Raw genomic sequence first — 16,513 nt, 5'->3', positions numbered from 1 at the left:
CCTAGTGTGATGTTAGTACAATATAAAATAACAGGAAATGTTGAATTTATACATAGAATTGAATGGATTTCTTTATATTTAAGGAATGAATGAAAATCTTAACTTTTCTCGTAAATAAGTAGAAAAAATGTTTATTGTGGTCCTTTTGACCAAATCCTAACAGGCAGCTCAAATAGTTTGTTTGCCGCCTCTAATGCATCATGCATTAGCTAAACCCTTTAACAGCCATGTAATCATTGTGTTCTTTAAATAGTTATCCTTAACTAGGCTATCAACACTGAGTTAGTCTAGCTTGTCACCCACAGCAAACAGATGCTGATGTTCAATCATTGTTCAGGGTTAAGAAGAGTAACTTAGTTTGAAAATCCTGATCTGAAAGACTCTATCAGAGGTCACTTGACATGGGAATGTCATAATCTCTTTTATAATCTCTTGTTCTTGCATCTGAAAACATTCAAAAAAGTCAACATCCTTATAGCCATTTATTATATTCAGATTGCAGTTATAAAGAGCATGAAAGAATTATGTCTTGGATTTTAAAGTAGTTTTTTTTAAGACACTCCAGCATAAGTGAAAATACACACTCTATTAGTAATGGAAATAGAAAAACAATGGATGTAAAGTATAAAATATAGAATAATATAAAATTCCTTTAAAATATTTTTATAATGTTAAAATACAACAAAGAACAAAGATGAAAATAAAAAATGATCTCTGTTGCTACTAGAGCATGTTACTTCTTAGCGTATTTGTAATTTTTCTGTTTCAAGGAATCACACACTTTAAAATGACGTGATGATGATCAAGTATTCAAAAAAGGCAGAAATTATAAAGGTAATTAAAAATAATTTAAATTACTACAATTCCCATTGTTAATAGTAAGTTGAACGTCATTTCAGACATCTATCCATCTGAATAGATGTCTAGGTAGAAGTTGTTTTGTAAAAGTCAGTCAAGATGCTGCTTATAACAGAAGTAGTACATTATTTTTTCTTGAGTTTCAAGCAACAGAAAGAAAAGGAACTGAAACCAGAAAAAATTATCATATATTTGGAATCATTTATTATTGTGTTTTTGTTTTATTAAGTTATTTCTTAATATACTATTAGTCAGCTCTACTTTATTTTTTACTTTTTAAAAAAATTTTATTTTATTATTTTGCTTCATTTTAGAATTAGTATTATCATTTTGTGAACCAGTTCCATAGGCCCTGGGATTTCCCTTACCCCCACCCCACCCCGAGTTCCCCTATATTATTATTACTATAGTATAGTTTTTCATAAGCGGTCATATGTCCAACATTGTGGGCAAGGACAATGACAGAGAGTCCAGCATCCTATCATCAAAATATAGTTAACAGTTTCATTGGGAGTCCATCTTTGTCAACAAGTAGAGATGCATACTGCATTGCATCCTCACATCTGGATATGATAATCTTCATTACAGTTACTATACATTCCCTTAAATGAAAAGCCACAATAAAAACAAACAAACAAACAAAAAACTAGAATAGATAGAGAACAGCAAGGAAAGCTTAGAAACAGACAGGAAACGGTCAGCAGGGATGCACTTATAACTCACCGGGACACAAAGATTAATGACTCCTTACTGGAGTATTGAAGATTTCTCTGCATACCCCTCCTAAAACTGTTCACCTAAACTGTTGACATATGTCTTGTTAGAGTTACAGAGTTAGACTACCCGAAAAACAGCCAGGTTCAGCAAAATCATGCTTCAACGCTATAAACTGCTAAGTACTAAAATTAAAATAGACATGAGACATCTGAATAGTAATCTATAGCCATTTTAAGGTGTATAGAACCCAGTTGTATATAAACTAATAATTGAAATGTCAATGTAGAAGTCACAGGATGTGGTTCAGAACTTGCATTCTTTATTTTTTCTCTTTTAACATATTGGTTACTCAATACCATGTCAACTAATTCCATAACATTATAAATGTTACTGAAGTAATGTTGGAGCTTTTGATTGATCGGGATAATACTCTGCCAGCTCTACCTTCAGACCAGAGATGGTCTCCCCAAGAAACCGTTGGACTTATCTGGACAATATGATGCTGAACTCTATGTTGGTTTTTGCTTGCAATGAAAGAATCTCAACTTAATTTTGAACTGTGGTAATGCAACAAGGTGGAGGAATCCACCATGGGGAGGTTGAGGGAGGGATGGGGGGGAACCTAGAGCCTATGAAACTGTGTCACATAATACAATGTAATCAATAAAAAAATAAATTTAAAAAATCAACAACAGAAAGAAAAATAGAAATTTACAACACATTCAAGGTTAATATGAATGGGTCGTAATTTGCTCCTGTCATTTAGCAGTAGGTGTTCATTGATTTAGTCTTCTGTTGTTGTTTTACTGAGATGTTCTTCACATTTGCCCTTGTTTTTGGTGGGTACTATTTCTCTTCTCTGTCAAGAGAATATCTTTAAGTATCATTTATAGGGTAGGTTTGAAAGAGGCAAATTCTTTTAACTTTTCTTTACTGTGGAAGAATTTTATTTCATTTCAAAAACAAAGGAAAGCTTTGCTGGGTATGTTATCCTGGGCCTACAATTTTTTGCTTTTAGAATCTGAAATATGTGGCTCCATTCTCTTCTGGCCGGTAGAGTTTCCTGTGAGAGATCTCCTGTGAGTTTAATTGGCATTCCTTTATATGTCAGTTGATTTTTTTTCACGTGCACATTTAAGGATCTTTTCCTTATGTTCTGTTCAAGAGAGCTTGATTAACAGGTGTCGTGGTGAAAATCGCTTTTGGTCAAGCCTGTTGGGAGTTCTGTGCCCCTCCTGGATGTTGTTTCCCAATTCTTTCTCTAGATTAGGGAGATTTTCCCTTATTATTTCATCAAATACATGTTGAACGGTTTATTTTTATTGCAAAAGCAGATATACAGAGAGGAGGAGAGACAGAGAGGAAGATCTTCCGTCCTATGGCTCATTCCTCAAGCGGCCGCAGTGGCTGGAGCTGAGCCAATCCGAAGCCAGGAGCCTCTTCTGGATCTGCCATGCAGGTGCAGGATCCCAAAGCTTTGGACCATCCTCAGCTGCTTTCCCAGGCCACAGGCAGGGAGCTGGATGGGAAACGGGGCCGCCAGGATTAGAACCGGTGCCCATATAGGATCGCGGGGTGTGTTAAAGGCGAAGACTTTAACTGCTACGCTATCGCACTGGGACCTCATTAAATACATTTTTAAACCCAGTTTCTCTTTCTGCACCTTCTGGGACTCCCATGACTCTTATATTTCACCTTTTAGTTGTGTCTTTCAATTCTTGATTACTTTTTTTTAGCTTGACCTAGCTCTGCTTCCAGTTTATTTGTTTATTTCCCCCTAGTGACAGGAAATATCTTCAAATTTGAAATCCTTTCTTCTGCTTCATTCATTCTATTTTGGAGACTCTCCTCTGTACTTTTATTTGTTCCACTGTATTCTTCATTTCTAATGTATCGGTTTTCATTTGATTCATTTCCTGTGTGACATATTCCTTAAATTTCTTGAACTCCTGTACCATGTGCTTCTCGTTGTTGATAAGAAGCTTTATTGCAAGTGTTTTGAACTCTGTATCCCCCATTTTCTCGACATATTCTTCAGTTAACTCTGAGGTTGACAATATTCATTGTGCCTTTGTCTCTTCTTTTGCTCTTGGTCATTATACTTCTGATTAGCAGATTCTTCTCTTTGGGGCAGGTTTCTAAACTGTGTCACCCACAGGTCTACAGTTTGATTTTACTTATTGTGGTTGGTATATGGCTCTTTGTTTTCAGTTATTTGTGCCACTCCCTCCAGTGAGTTCCACGTCTGGGTTCTTATGTTAAACATCCACTATGGTCTCTGTAGCCCAGCTCCTGGCTCACCAGTCTCTACCTTCTGTGATACCATGCTGAGGCTGTATCATTGTCTGTACAACCTTTCTCACATTTCTGGGGTATCAGTCACTGCAATACCACACCATTGTGTCTGCTGCTTTTCTGTGTCTGTCAGTCTCCAGATGCCCCTCTGCTGTCGTTCTGTCCTCTCCTATTTCCTGGAATGTACCCTCTCTGCTTCACACTGGCTAATGTTTCTCCGTGTTTAAATGTATCCTTACCCAATCCACCATCTTGATTCTCTAGTCAGTTCTATTTTTTTAATAAAGGATTTATTTTATTTATTTGAAAGGCAGAGTTACAATGAAAGAGAGAAAGGTGTCTTCTATTTGTTAGTTTAGTCCCCAAATGGTCCCTAGCCAGGGTTAAATCAAACCAAAGCCAGGACCATGAAACTCTATGTGAATTTCCCACATAGTTGACAGAGATGTAAGCACTTGGGCTGTCTTCTGCTTTCCAAGCACATTAGTAAGCAATTGGTTTGGAAGCAGAGCAGCCAGGACTCAAACCAGAGCTTTGATAAGGTGTTCTGTTAACATTGAGGATGGCTTGATGTGCTGTGCCACAGTGTCAGCCCCTCAGCCCTCTTTTGTGAAAGATAGCAGTTTTGCAGTTTTTACCTGTTTTTGTCTATACCTCCTGAGTATTAGCAAATGTATTACTAATTCTACATAATTCAGGCCTTAACAATCAATTTTTTGAGTACCATTTTAAGAATTGCTTAGTAGTTGTTCTGTGCTTAAATGAATTTAACGTATGCTGAGACTGGCATGATGGCTCAATAAGCTACTCCTCCATTCGGAAGTGCCAGCATCCTTTATGGGCACTACTAGTTCATGTCCCAGCTGCTCCATTTCTGATTTAGCTCTCTGCTTAGGGCCTGGGAAAGCAGCTGAGTATAGCCCAAGACTTTGGGACCTGCATCCAAGTGGGAGACCTGAAAGAAGCTTCTGGATTCAAATGGACTTGTCTCTGGCTGTTGTGACCTTTTGAGGAGTGGACCAGTGAATAGAAGATCTGTCTCTCTTTCTCCTCTCTGCAAATATGCTTTTCAAGTAAAAATATATGTCTCTAAAATGAATTTAAAATATACTACCTCTGAATATGGTATCTTTGCACTTTCATCTATTTTATCTACTATGTGATAAGTGTCTGCCTGCTAACTTGACATAATCATTCACAATTCCCAGTACTTTGGGTATCTGAAGTTGTGTAAACCATCATCATTGATGCACTATTGTGTTAATGAGTATCTATTTGGAAGAAGACATTGCTGAACTATAGAAATTCAATACTGAGTAACCCACGGTCCTGTCTTCATGAAATGAGAGAAACTAACACATCCTAGGTTTCTAAAATGTTATCTCTGTACCAGATATTTTATTACTTCTTCATCTTCAGTGCTCACCATAACACCTGGCACTCCATAGGCTCTCAATTAAAACTGGTTTAATTGAATATGCTTTTGTATGTCATTTAACTTGGGTAAATGCTTTATAAGTTATATATAATTTTATCTTGGTAACAAATCTGTTATATAGGCATTTATTGTCTCTATTTTGTAGACAAAGAAGCTCATTCTCAGTAAGTGATATCCTGAAAGTGAACAGTGGAATTTATTGTAAAATTCATCTTTATAACACCAGAGTTGGGTTGCTTGTGTTGTTAGCAATAGGGGAAAGAGGCACTTGGAATGCTGATTATATAACCCATAATAGTGTAACTCTGTCAAGAGGAAGAGAGGTTGCTTGATGTTGGATCTCCATTCTACTTCTATCACACTTTATGCTGATCTGTTTCAAGCAAGATGTTACTTCTCTAAGCCTCAGTTTCCTATCTGTTGAAATAGGACTAATAGTACAAGGATTAGATTGATACAAGTAAAGTGCTTACCATAATGCCTACCACGAGTGCTCATGAAGTAGCAGTCAGGAACCAGCACTATAGCATAATGGGTTTAGCCTCCACCTGTGGTGCTGGGCATCAGTTCAAGCCCTGGGTGCTCTACTTCCCATGCAGCTCCCTATCTATGGCCTGGGAAAGCAGTGAAGGATGGCTCAAGCACTGTGTCCATTCACCCATGTGGGACCCAGAGAAAGCTCCTGACTCTTGGCTCTTGGCTTCAGATCGACCCAAATCCAGGCCTTATGGGGAGTGAACCAGTGGATAGAAGATTTCTCTGTTTCTCCTCTCTGTAAACTCTGTTAAGAAGTCATAACTATCCCTGTCATTTTACCATGTGCTGTGGATACACAAACTAGTTTTTCTTTCTGGATTTCTAAGGGAATATGTATCTGTACTTGGGCTTTGCTGAAAGCATAGGAATTCATCTGGTAAGCGGTAGATGGAGTCTTGGGAAAAGAGAAAAACAAAACATGGAACAAGAGGTTCTGATGAAGTGTATGATACCTGCATTATGCTATGCAACTGCTGAAACTTCCTTCCTGCACTGAGCATCTTGAGAGTGCCCAAACAGGAGTATCTGTGTTCAGCGAGGCCAGCTTGCAAATAGACATCTTATCTTACTGGACCATCTTGCCATTGAGAAGGTGAATGAGGCAGTGTCTGCATAGTGCTGAGGAAATGTGAGGGGATAGGGTAGTTTTAGAACTGATGGTCCAGGAGGCCAGAGGCCATCCCAGGCCAGCATTAAAGCAATCATTAACCAGCGAAGGAGCCTGTATGATGCTCCCAAAACATTTCATAGTCAATTTTGTTTTTTTTTTCTTTTTTCTATTATCTCCCTCTTTTAGATATTTTTTCCCTGATTTCCTCCCCCATATGAATTGTTCATACCACAGGTACATCGTATCTGTTTACACATTGTTTATCCCTGCTTCATATATACAAACTGTAAGAGCAGTACAACTTGAACCCCATTCTGAGAACCAGGTTGGTTGAACTTGATGTCAGGCCTTGCCAGTGAAGTCGTTGTTGTACAGCTGGCCCTAACCTGATGGCTCCAGCTTCTGTGCTAAAAACAAAATAAACCCAAAACTGTTCTCATTATGCTTTCAGTTGTCCTTCCAACAATTCCCTCTAGAAAAATCATCTTGGTGACTGTAGTAACCTCTCACTGTTCAGTCTTTCCATGCTTGCCCTTTTCGCAGCCTATTTTCCATATAGTGAGTGACCTTTAAAATGTAATCAGATTTTGTCTCTTGCCAGCTTAAAACCTGCCAATATTTTCCCACTGGATTTAGAACAAAATGTAGACTCTACATCATGGCCTTCAAAGTCTGCCTGATCTGGTTCCTGTCTTTTACTCTAATCTCATTCGATACTAGTCTGTTTGCAGGGGATACTGCTGCAGTGGGTAGAAGATAGCCATTGGTGGGGAAGTGACAGGTGTTTGCGGCAAGCAGCGACTGGTGTATAACTGATGTGGAGGGCACAGCAGTGACTGCAACTCCAAAAGGGCATAGAGGAGCTGTGTGTGCTGTGGGAAATCAGGAGAGACATCTCTGAAATAGTGTCAGTGATGGAGCTCTGGTCTGAAAAACATGGAGATGAAGCTATGGGAAACAGGGAAGGAGATCATGTTCTCTGCAGAGCAAACAGCATCATGGAGCCCCCTCAGCCGCAAGGAGTGGCCTGTAGATGAGGCACTCAATGAAAGGTTATCTGACTGTGCAAGTGCCAAATGAAGCTGTTCAAAGCAGGTAGAAGCCTGATGGCATAGGCCTTTGAAAGTCATTGGGAAGGTTGGAATCTGCCTGAAGAGCAAGGAAGTCACAGAGGGGATCTGACTGTGTGTGAATGAGGTAGGTGGTGACATGTCAGATTTTCTCCTCTGAGGAAATTGCTCTGGTATGATCAATTAGTAGTGAGAATAGACAGCCATGAAGGTGCTTCAGTGGTAGGGTGGCCAGCTTGAGGCTCCTTGGCTTGAGACATTGCTGGTTTTGAGGGATCTGTGTCTTGGAAATCTCTCATTCACAGGAAAGGCAGTGATTCAGGTGAGAGTTTCAGGTTATCTCATGGAAGATGCAGGGTTTCTCTTTCCTCTTTGCATTCCAGAAGAAAAGAGTTGGCATTGTGATTCCTTGGTTTTTCTGACATCCTCTTTGGATTGATGTCTCAGCACATAAGAGCCAACCCAAGACAGTGTCCCCTGACGTACAAATGGTTTTCAGTAAGCCCTGATTCTTATCAATATATTTATTTTTTTTTATACAGGCATGGTGGCATCACGTTTTTGATATCTCAGCTTCTGGAATCTGTCCAAGTGAAGACCAATCTAGGTAAGAAGGTGGATGAACTGGATTTCCTCAGTGTCGGCACCTTCTGCTCACTGTCAGGTTGCGTGCTGTCCCTGAGCTCCTGTGCCCTGCCTCTGCCTCAGCCTCCTGCTTCCAGCCTTACTGTTGTGCCTTGCATTGCATCCATGTTTGATGTTCATTTTGCTGTACCAGAGGATATTAGTAGTTCTTAGCCACCTACTAAATATTTCCACTCCCAGATTTGAGAGCTTATCCCCTTCCAGACACGCTTATCTGACTCTTCCTACTTTTTTGCTAGTTGCTTAAGGCAGAAAAGTTTGTTACCAAACAATCAAAAGGAATTGAGAGGAGAGAGAGGACTACATCTACTTCTGTTCCTACTGGAAATGACTATCTGGGCTTACTGTGTAGCAGGCACTACTATAAATACTTTACATTTATGTATTTGTACTAGATTACTCAGCTTACAGATTCTAGATTTATTTATTTTTATTGCAAAAGCAGAATAAGAGAGAAAGAAGGACAGAGAGAGATCTTCCATCAGCTGATTTATTTCCCAAGTGGCCACGATGGCTGGAGATAAACTGATCCAAAGCTGGGAAGCCAGAAGCTTCCTCTGAGTATCGCACATGGGTGCAAGGTCCCAAGGCTTTGGGCTGTCATTGACTGCTTTCCCAGGCCACAGGGAGAAGGATGGGAAGTGGGACCACTGGGATACAAACCAGTGCCCATATGGGATCCTGGAGCAGGATTTAGCCACTGAGCCATCATGCTCGGCTATCAGCAGGTGGATTCTTATTGAGCATCATCTTTCTTTTTCTTTCTTTCTTGTTTCTCTCTTTGTTTGTTTCTTTCTTTGTTTCTTAAGATTTGTTTATTTATTTGAAGGTTATTGCTACAGAAAGAGAAAGCAGAGACCTTTATTCCATTGATTTACTCACTTCCTAAATGGCCACAATGGCTAGGGTTGAGCCAGGCTGAAGCCAGAATCCCAGAATTACATTTAAATTCCGTATGTAGGTAGCAGAAATCCAAATGCTTGAGTTATGTCCAGTTTCAAGAAAGTGAGCCAGGACCTAAACACAGCCAGTCTGATACAGGATGTAGTCATCCCAAATGTCATCTTAATCATTGTGCCAAAGGTTTGCCCAAGGCTTGTCTTCTCATAACAGTTACATTCCATAGTTGTGTAAAGAGACAATAATCAGTGGTGATGTAATGGAGCAGATGACAGCTTCTGTTGGAGACAAATGCGTCGGGGTAAGGGACTCAAGACTGATGGGGGAAGGGGCACTGTTTATATTGGGTGACTAGGGAGGCCTTTTATAATGAACTGTCACTTGAGCAGAGAGTTGAAGGTAGTCAGACACTGAGTCATAAAGATTGTAGAAGCAGAATAAGCACAAATATAGAGACTTTCAGTTTATGCTAGAATTCTGAAATCTTACTTCTTTCAGAGATATGTCACATTTTCATAAATCTGTTTCCCTTGCTTGCTCAGTATTGGAACATTTAAAAAAAATCTCTTTTGGGGCCTGGTACAGTGGCCTAGAAGCTCAAGTACTTGCCTTGAACACGCCGGGATCCCATATGGGACCAGTTCTAATCCCGGAAACCCTGCTTCCCATCCAGCTCTCTGCTTGTGACCTGGAAAGCAGTTAAGAACAGCCCAAAGCCTTGGTAGCTTGCACCCGCATGGGAGACCTGGAAGAGTGCCAGGCTCCTGGCTTTGGATCAACACAGCTCTGGCCATTATGGTCAATTGGGGAGTGAATCATCAGACGGAAAATCTTCCTCTCTGTCTCTGCTCCTCTCTCTATATATCTGACTTTGCAATAAAAATAAAAAAATCTTTTTTAAAAACTCTTTTCCTCACTTTTCATGTTACTTACTACCATTTAATTGTATTTGTAATGGGAATTTTGCTATCTATGTAATTTTTAGTCTCTAATTTGCTCTTTTGTGTTTTACGTATTTTTCTCTTTCTGCTTCATAATGATAGAAAATCAATTTTCTTCCTGAGGACAATTTTATTATCTGCTTTGATTATTATTGTATTAGGCAGTAAAGCTCAAGCCATCCTGAATCACTAATATTGGCTACAGACATTAGTATGGTTAAATTTTCTGAAAGAGATGCAAGGTAGACTTGTATTTTCAGTTAAAGATATTTAAAACATCCGTGATTTACTGAATGTCTGCCATTTTAAAGGCATATAATGTAGGGAATATGATGATGGTGATGATAACAATACTTGCCCTTAGGGGAAATTTGATTAAACAGGAAAAATACATTAAGGCCTGTTCATTGGCAATAGGAGGCAGGGTTAAGTGGTAACCCTAGTGACCTGGTTCGTGAGTCTGCTTCCCTTGCTTCTGAAAGCCTGAGCATGAGACAACAATAATGGAATAGTTACTGAAGTAGCCACTACTCTGTGTCAGATACTGTATTCTAAATATCAATGTTTCTCTCAGGTATTGTTAACTATATTGTAGGGATGAGAAGTTGAGACACATAGAGATGACTTCGTTGTGTGCAGATACCATGCTAAATGGGGGAGCTGGAGTTTAACCTAGGCAAAATAATTCCTAAAGCTGTGATAATGGTTGGGAGGGAGGGATATTCTGACAGCAACACTGTGAGATGCGGAGTCCAGAGACAGCTCACAGTCTGAGTTGATAGGCACTGTTAGGATGGAGCCAAACATTCTGACAGATGGCTATCAAGATTTGAGACCTAGAGCAGTGTCCGAGGCACTGTAACTTGGTTTAGGGTGGCATGAAAGATCATGAGAAAGATCAGAATTTGCTAGTTGAAGTTTTTTGCCTTTATCCATAGTCTGGCAGGAAATGACTAAAGGCACTTCTTCAGATGGTATATGTTAAGGGCCACTGCTTGACTGAAGCCAACTCAAAAGCCTAGGGTGTACTTGGGTGCAGCAATGGCTGTGCCCTCAGTCTCATTTAAGGCTAACTGAATTTTCCTTGGGGTTAGAGGTGGAAATAATATGCTTAAAGTTGCTCACTCATTATATAACTCTTTTTACAGTCATTGCTATTACTTATTTGAGTATTTCATTTGCTTTTCTTTTAGTTCTTACATGACTGATGATTCCTCACACCACCATCCCCTGCATCTAAATTTCTTAGATTATCTCGTTTACCTGCTTCCACCCTTGCCTTTTTCCTGGCATCTTTTCTAGCTCTAGAAGTCTGGTTTCTGATTGCATGTGTGTTCTGAGTTTAATCCACTTAGAACAGTAATGTGGTGAGTGGACTCCATTTCTCTGTCGGGAGGCATTTGTGGAATTGTACCAGAAATAGGTGAGTGAAAAGGTGTTTAACGGATGAGGATGCTGAGGTGCAGGGAAGTTGATTGACTCGGCAATGCTTGACTTGAATCCAAGTCTTCTGACTCCAAATTCATTGCTCTTTTTCTTGACTTTCGCTGCTGGGGTGGAAACTATCTCTTGAAAAGATTGATCTATCCTGGACAAGTGGTACAAGGGGTGAGTGCTCTGTATTCTGTGACTGGCATCAGAATTAGTGAATGAGAGAATCTGTAATCCAAATGAGACTCAGAGACCTGGTCAATACTGTAATTGATTTTTAACAGCCAGTGCTCTGCTATGACCAGCTGGATTCAAATTGCAACTCAGTTTGCTTACCAGCTGTGGGATCCTAGGTAAGTTATTATTGTTATCATTGTTGTTGTTGCTAAATGGGGTTAATCATAATAGTTTCTACCTCAAATTTTTTGATATGTGAAAATCAGTGTGTTAGAAGTGAAGACCAATATGTGATCAATGATCACTAAGAGGTAATAAATTATCTTAACTATTGAAAGATAAAGATTGTTCCTTTGCTTTTCATCCAAGAGCCAAAATTTAGAAACACTCTTCATATTCCTACTTAGTGCCTTGGCTGCAGGCTCAGCACTGGGTGAAATGTTTTGCAAGTTTTTTTTTTAAGACATTCCTTTTTTTTTTTTAAATGCAAAGAAAATGGAGACTAGAGACAGAGAACTAGGGGCTGCCTTTTTGGACTTCTTGTAAAACAGAAGCAATGAAAGATGAGAACAGATGATACAGTGGCTTGGAAGACTGGGGCTGAGGTTTTTTCCTTTTTTTTTTCCCAAGAAGTAACCTAGGAATTCACCATGACTGGCATTTGGGATCTTTTTTCCTCTGAATGGAATCTTAGTTTTACTAAGTGACAGGGGCATGTGTCAGGAAAACCTCTCTCTATCAGAAAGTTCTCCTCCATGGAAATGAACCCCAAAAGTCATAATCCAGAGTTTGAGATAGAAATCCTGATTGAACCAAGCCTTGAGAGTGTACAACATGAAAGACTTCTGATTGTCCATCTCTTTCCTATATTTGAGGTAGTCACCCACACAGAGAGATCTGTCATTAGTAACATCCAGAGACTATAGAAGTTGCAAACATGAAAAATTAAATGATATTTGCTGAATTTGATCTTATACCCCCAAGAATCTAATGGCTAATATTGGTCTATATACACTTAAGACATCATGGATCAAATTACATGTGTTCAGGAATCAAATCATCTAACTGATTCAATAATATGTTAATGGATATGGGGTCCAATTTTTGGGACTAAAGATTTTGTAATTCGAAATATAATAGGACATAGAAAGAAAAAGATTCTTCACCTTTTCAAGAACGTATGTTCTTGAATCTAGAGAAGGTTAGCTCAGGTTGGATATGGTTCTTTTTTAAAAAAGATATTCATTCTGTTTTTATTGTAAAGGCAGATTTACAGAGAATAGGAGAGACAGAGAGAAAGATCTTCTGTCTACTGCTTTACTCCTCAAGTGATCAAAACAGCCAGAGCTGAACCCATCTGAAGCCAGGCACTAGGAGCCTTTTCTAGGTCTTCCACGTGGGTGGAGGCCCCCAAGGATTTGGAACATCCTTTAGTGCTTTCCCAGGCCACAAAAGGGAACTGGATGGGAAGTAGAGCAGCCAGGACACAAAACAGCGCCCATATGGGATCCCAGCATGTGCAAGGCAAAGGCAAGGATTTTAGCCACTGAGCCTTTGTGCCATGCGCTGGACATACTTTTAAAAGGCAAACTCATCTGAACATTCAGACATTCTGGGAGATAAAGTCACCAGAAAGTAGAAATGATGGGAATTTGAGAGGGAAGAGGATTGATGTTGTCTGTAGAACTAGTTGGATAATGACTTAATCCTAAAATCTTGTATCAAACATTCAGTAACATGCACTTGAAAGTGTCTAATAGTAGCCTTCCAGAGAAACCTATTCCATTTTGATGTTTTTGTTTTACCTTTATTTGTATAAACCATATGTTTAATTGAGTTTTTCTCACTTGTTGCTTCTTCATCCTATGCAAGTTTAATAATGCACCAGTCATTTTATATATAGGTCTCAATGAGTCCTCATTAATAGCACTAATAATACCTTATGTTTGACCTTAGCTCTTTCCTATTTATATAGGGCTCCATCAACCACTTAAAACTTCCTTCATTTATTTTTTTTTTTTTATTAATTATTATGCATTATGTGACAGTTTCATATGCTCTGGGAATCCCCCCACCCCTCCCCACACCCCTCCCCCCTGGTGGATTCCTCCACCTTGATGCAGTATTACAGTTCAAATTCCATCAAGATTCTTTCCTTGCAAACATATACCCAGCATAGAGTCCAGCTACTCATTGTCCAGATGGGTTGAACAGTTTGTTGGGGAGACCATTTCTGGTCCAAAGTCAGAGCTGGTAGAATATCATCCCAGTCAATTAAGAGTCTCAATATAACATTAACAGCAATTTGTAACATTATGGAATTGACAAGGTTTTGCGTAACCAGTATGTTAAAAAAAACAAAACAAAACAATACAAAACAAAAAAGAAGCAAGTTCTTAACCACAACCTATGATTAGCTCATTGACATTTCAATTTTAGTTCATATACAGGACCAGCTGCTATATACCTTAAAATGGCTATAAGGTACCATTCAGCTGTCTCGTGTCTGTTTCATTTTAGTATTTAGCCATTTGTTGTGTTGAAGTCTAATTTTACTGATCTTGGCAGATTTTAGGATAATCTAGACTGGCTTGTAACTCTAACAAGACATTTGTCAGCAGTTAAGGTGCAGAACATTTTTTTTTTTGGGGGGGGGGTGTGCAGGAAAGTCCCCAACACCATGGTAAGGAGTGACTAATCTTTGTGTCCTACCCAGCGAGGCATTAGCCAATCCATGCCAGCTCTTTCCTGTCGGATTTCAAGCTCTACTTTTTGTTGTTTGTCTATTTATTTTAGGTTTTTTTTTTTTTTTTTTTTTTAGTTTGTATGATTGTTTGTTTGCTGTGAGGGGTTTTCGGAGCGATCCTGATGGTCATTGCAAGGGAGGGTGGGGGTCCAGAGGTGGAGCCAGGCTCGGTCCAGAGAAAGCTCTCCTCCCTGGTCCCGAGGGACGTTTATTGTTCTTCTGTTTCTGCGGACCGCTCAGGGCTTCTGGTTGTCATTCCGATGACGTTGGTTTCTGCGCGGTAGTGTTTGGACTTCTTCCATCCCCTGCGGGAGCTCCGGTTAGGGGTGGGTGACCTCAGAGTACTCGGCCTCCGAGGGCATCCAATTCCCTGTGGCCTCCTTGGCAGTTGGGATATAGTCCTTGTTGCTCGTATTAGTAGTTTGTGGTGAAGGTCTGGGAGTCTTCATGGTTGGGATCCAGGCTTTCTCCTTGCCATCTGCTCTACCCTGGAGTGCCCCCCTGCTCCACGCACATGACCTCCTGTTAAGAGGTTGTCAGGATCGCACCCGATTCCCCCCTCATGCATTGGTATAGTAGTTTTACTATTGTTTAGTGCTGCTTTGAGTCTGTTGTCTATGAATTACCAGATTTGATCATGATAGGCTATATTATACTTTTTCCTCACTCTTTTTATGGTCCTGAAAGGCTTCCCTGCACTCCCCCCCATTACGGATTAACATAACGTATTGAGGGTATAGTAGGTTTTAAAAAATATGGAACGCTTCACGAATTTGCGTGTCATCCTTGCGCAGGGGCCATGCTAATCTTCTCTGTATCGTTCCAATTTTAGTATATGTGCTGCCGAAGCGAGCACATCCTTCATTTATTTTTTGTAGTCTTATATGCACCTCGTGATTAGACCAACTGTACTCTGTCCTCCTCAAGGCAACTTGTCCTATCTTCTGCTGCAGGTGTCCTAAAACAATTCCCTGCTATGCACAGTGGGCTCATGCAATGACCGTTTTGAATTCTTAGGACACCAAAAACACAATGCGTGGGAAAGAATGGCTCCCTCTCCAATACTGGGCCACACTTTCTCCCCTAGGGCCTGATGTGATGCTGCTTACTTTATAGGGTCACTAATTCTTTTGTCAACACCAAGATATTTCCCATCTTCTGAGTTAAATACTGTGCCTTTCTCCCCATTGCCTACATCTTTCTCTTTCCTCTTCCCTCTCACTTTCCCCTATCCAAATTTCTGTAACCAAATGTGTTCTCTTTAACCTCCCTATTTCTTCAATCAAAAACTCCTCTTCCTGTATATGCACTTGCATAAGAAATTCATGAAGAGATTCTCATCCACCATGTTCCCACATAGGTCCAAGATGATTTTAATAGGTCACTGTGATACAACGATGTTCTCTGCACTGATGTTCTTCAGCTCTTCCATCCTTATGCTGTGGGAAACATGATGTTGCCTTTATCAGAAAGCCCCAGAGACAATTATCCTTGTACTTGGAGAATTGTTTCTGTGATAATGGCTCTCTCCGATCCTTCCACCTCATTCTCATCTTCAAAATCATCATCCTTAATATTTCCCTTAGCTTTACTGAAATCACATACTTGTTCTTTCCTTTTCTTCTCCATTTTTTTTTTACAATATTTATGGTAAGTTTGTATGTTGAGATTATTTTCAAGGACCTCTTCAAATGTGTTGTATCATGAAGGCTCTTGTTTTGGAATTAGAATGACCTTGTACTGAAGGTCATATCTTCCACTTCTTTCTTATTAACCTCATTAGGATGTATGATATGAAGATATCCACCTTATGAGGCCAAAGAAAATTTCTAGAGTTAAACAAGCCCAGAACCATAGAATTTCTGATCATTGTCAAATTACACATACATTCTCTGTCTCCTCCACGTCCTTTGTTTTCTGTTGCCTTATTGGGCAAATTGGGCCATGTGATTGTTGCTCATCACACCGTGAAGATTCACATCACACTTATGCTCATGTATTGTGCCTTCTTCATCCTTAAGTCCTGCTTGCAGATGAGCATAACCATGGCCTATGCCTTCACTTTCTTATAAACTCTTAAGTTCGTATGCGAGTTGGTAATTTAATCATAAATCCACATTTCTACTTATTTCTTCCTTAGTAATAGCA

At 39.7% G+C, this 16,513-nt stretch overlaps 1 protein-coding gene and 1 non-coding gene across 5 annotated transcripts in view; one reads left to right on the top strand and one right to left on the bottom strand.

Moving 5' to 3' along the window:
• FMN1 (formin 1) overlaps window positions 1-16,513 on the top strand; it is a 395,926-nt gene that overhangs the window by 8,805 nt on the left and 370,608 nt on the right. For 3 of the 4 annotated variants that reach the window (XM_058666110.1, XM_058666106.1, XM_058666108.1), the window contains exon 1: window positions 8,075-8,132. The exons of the other annotated variant lie outside the window; for it this stretch is intronic. The gene's annotated coding sequence lies outside the window, so the exon portion shown is untranslated. Of the gene's footprint in view, window positions 1-8,074; window positions 8,133-16,513 lie in introns of those variants that run through there. 4 annotated transcript variants of the gene reach the window in all.
• Window positions 15,115-15,221, bottom strand: LOC131480602 (U6 spliceosomal RNA). The gene has a single exon (XR_009245656.1). It is a non-coding gene; the product is annotated as a U6 spliceosomal RNA (small nuclear RNA).

This window comes from Ochotona princeps, chromosome 6 (genome assembly GCF_030435755.1).
Source record: "Ochotona princeps isolate mOchPri1 chromosome 6, mOchPri1.hap1, whole genome shotgun sequence".
NCBI lineage: Eukaryota > Metazoa > Chordata > Mammalia > Lagomorpha > Ochotonidae > Ochotona > Ochotona princeps.
Note: the sequence above shows the minus strand (reverse complement) of the source record. Positions and strands in the feature narration are given on the sequence as shown.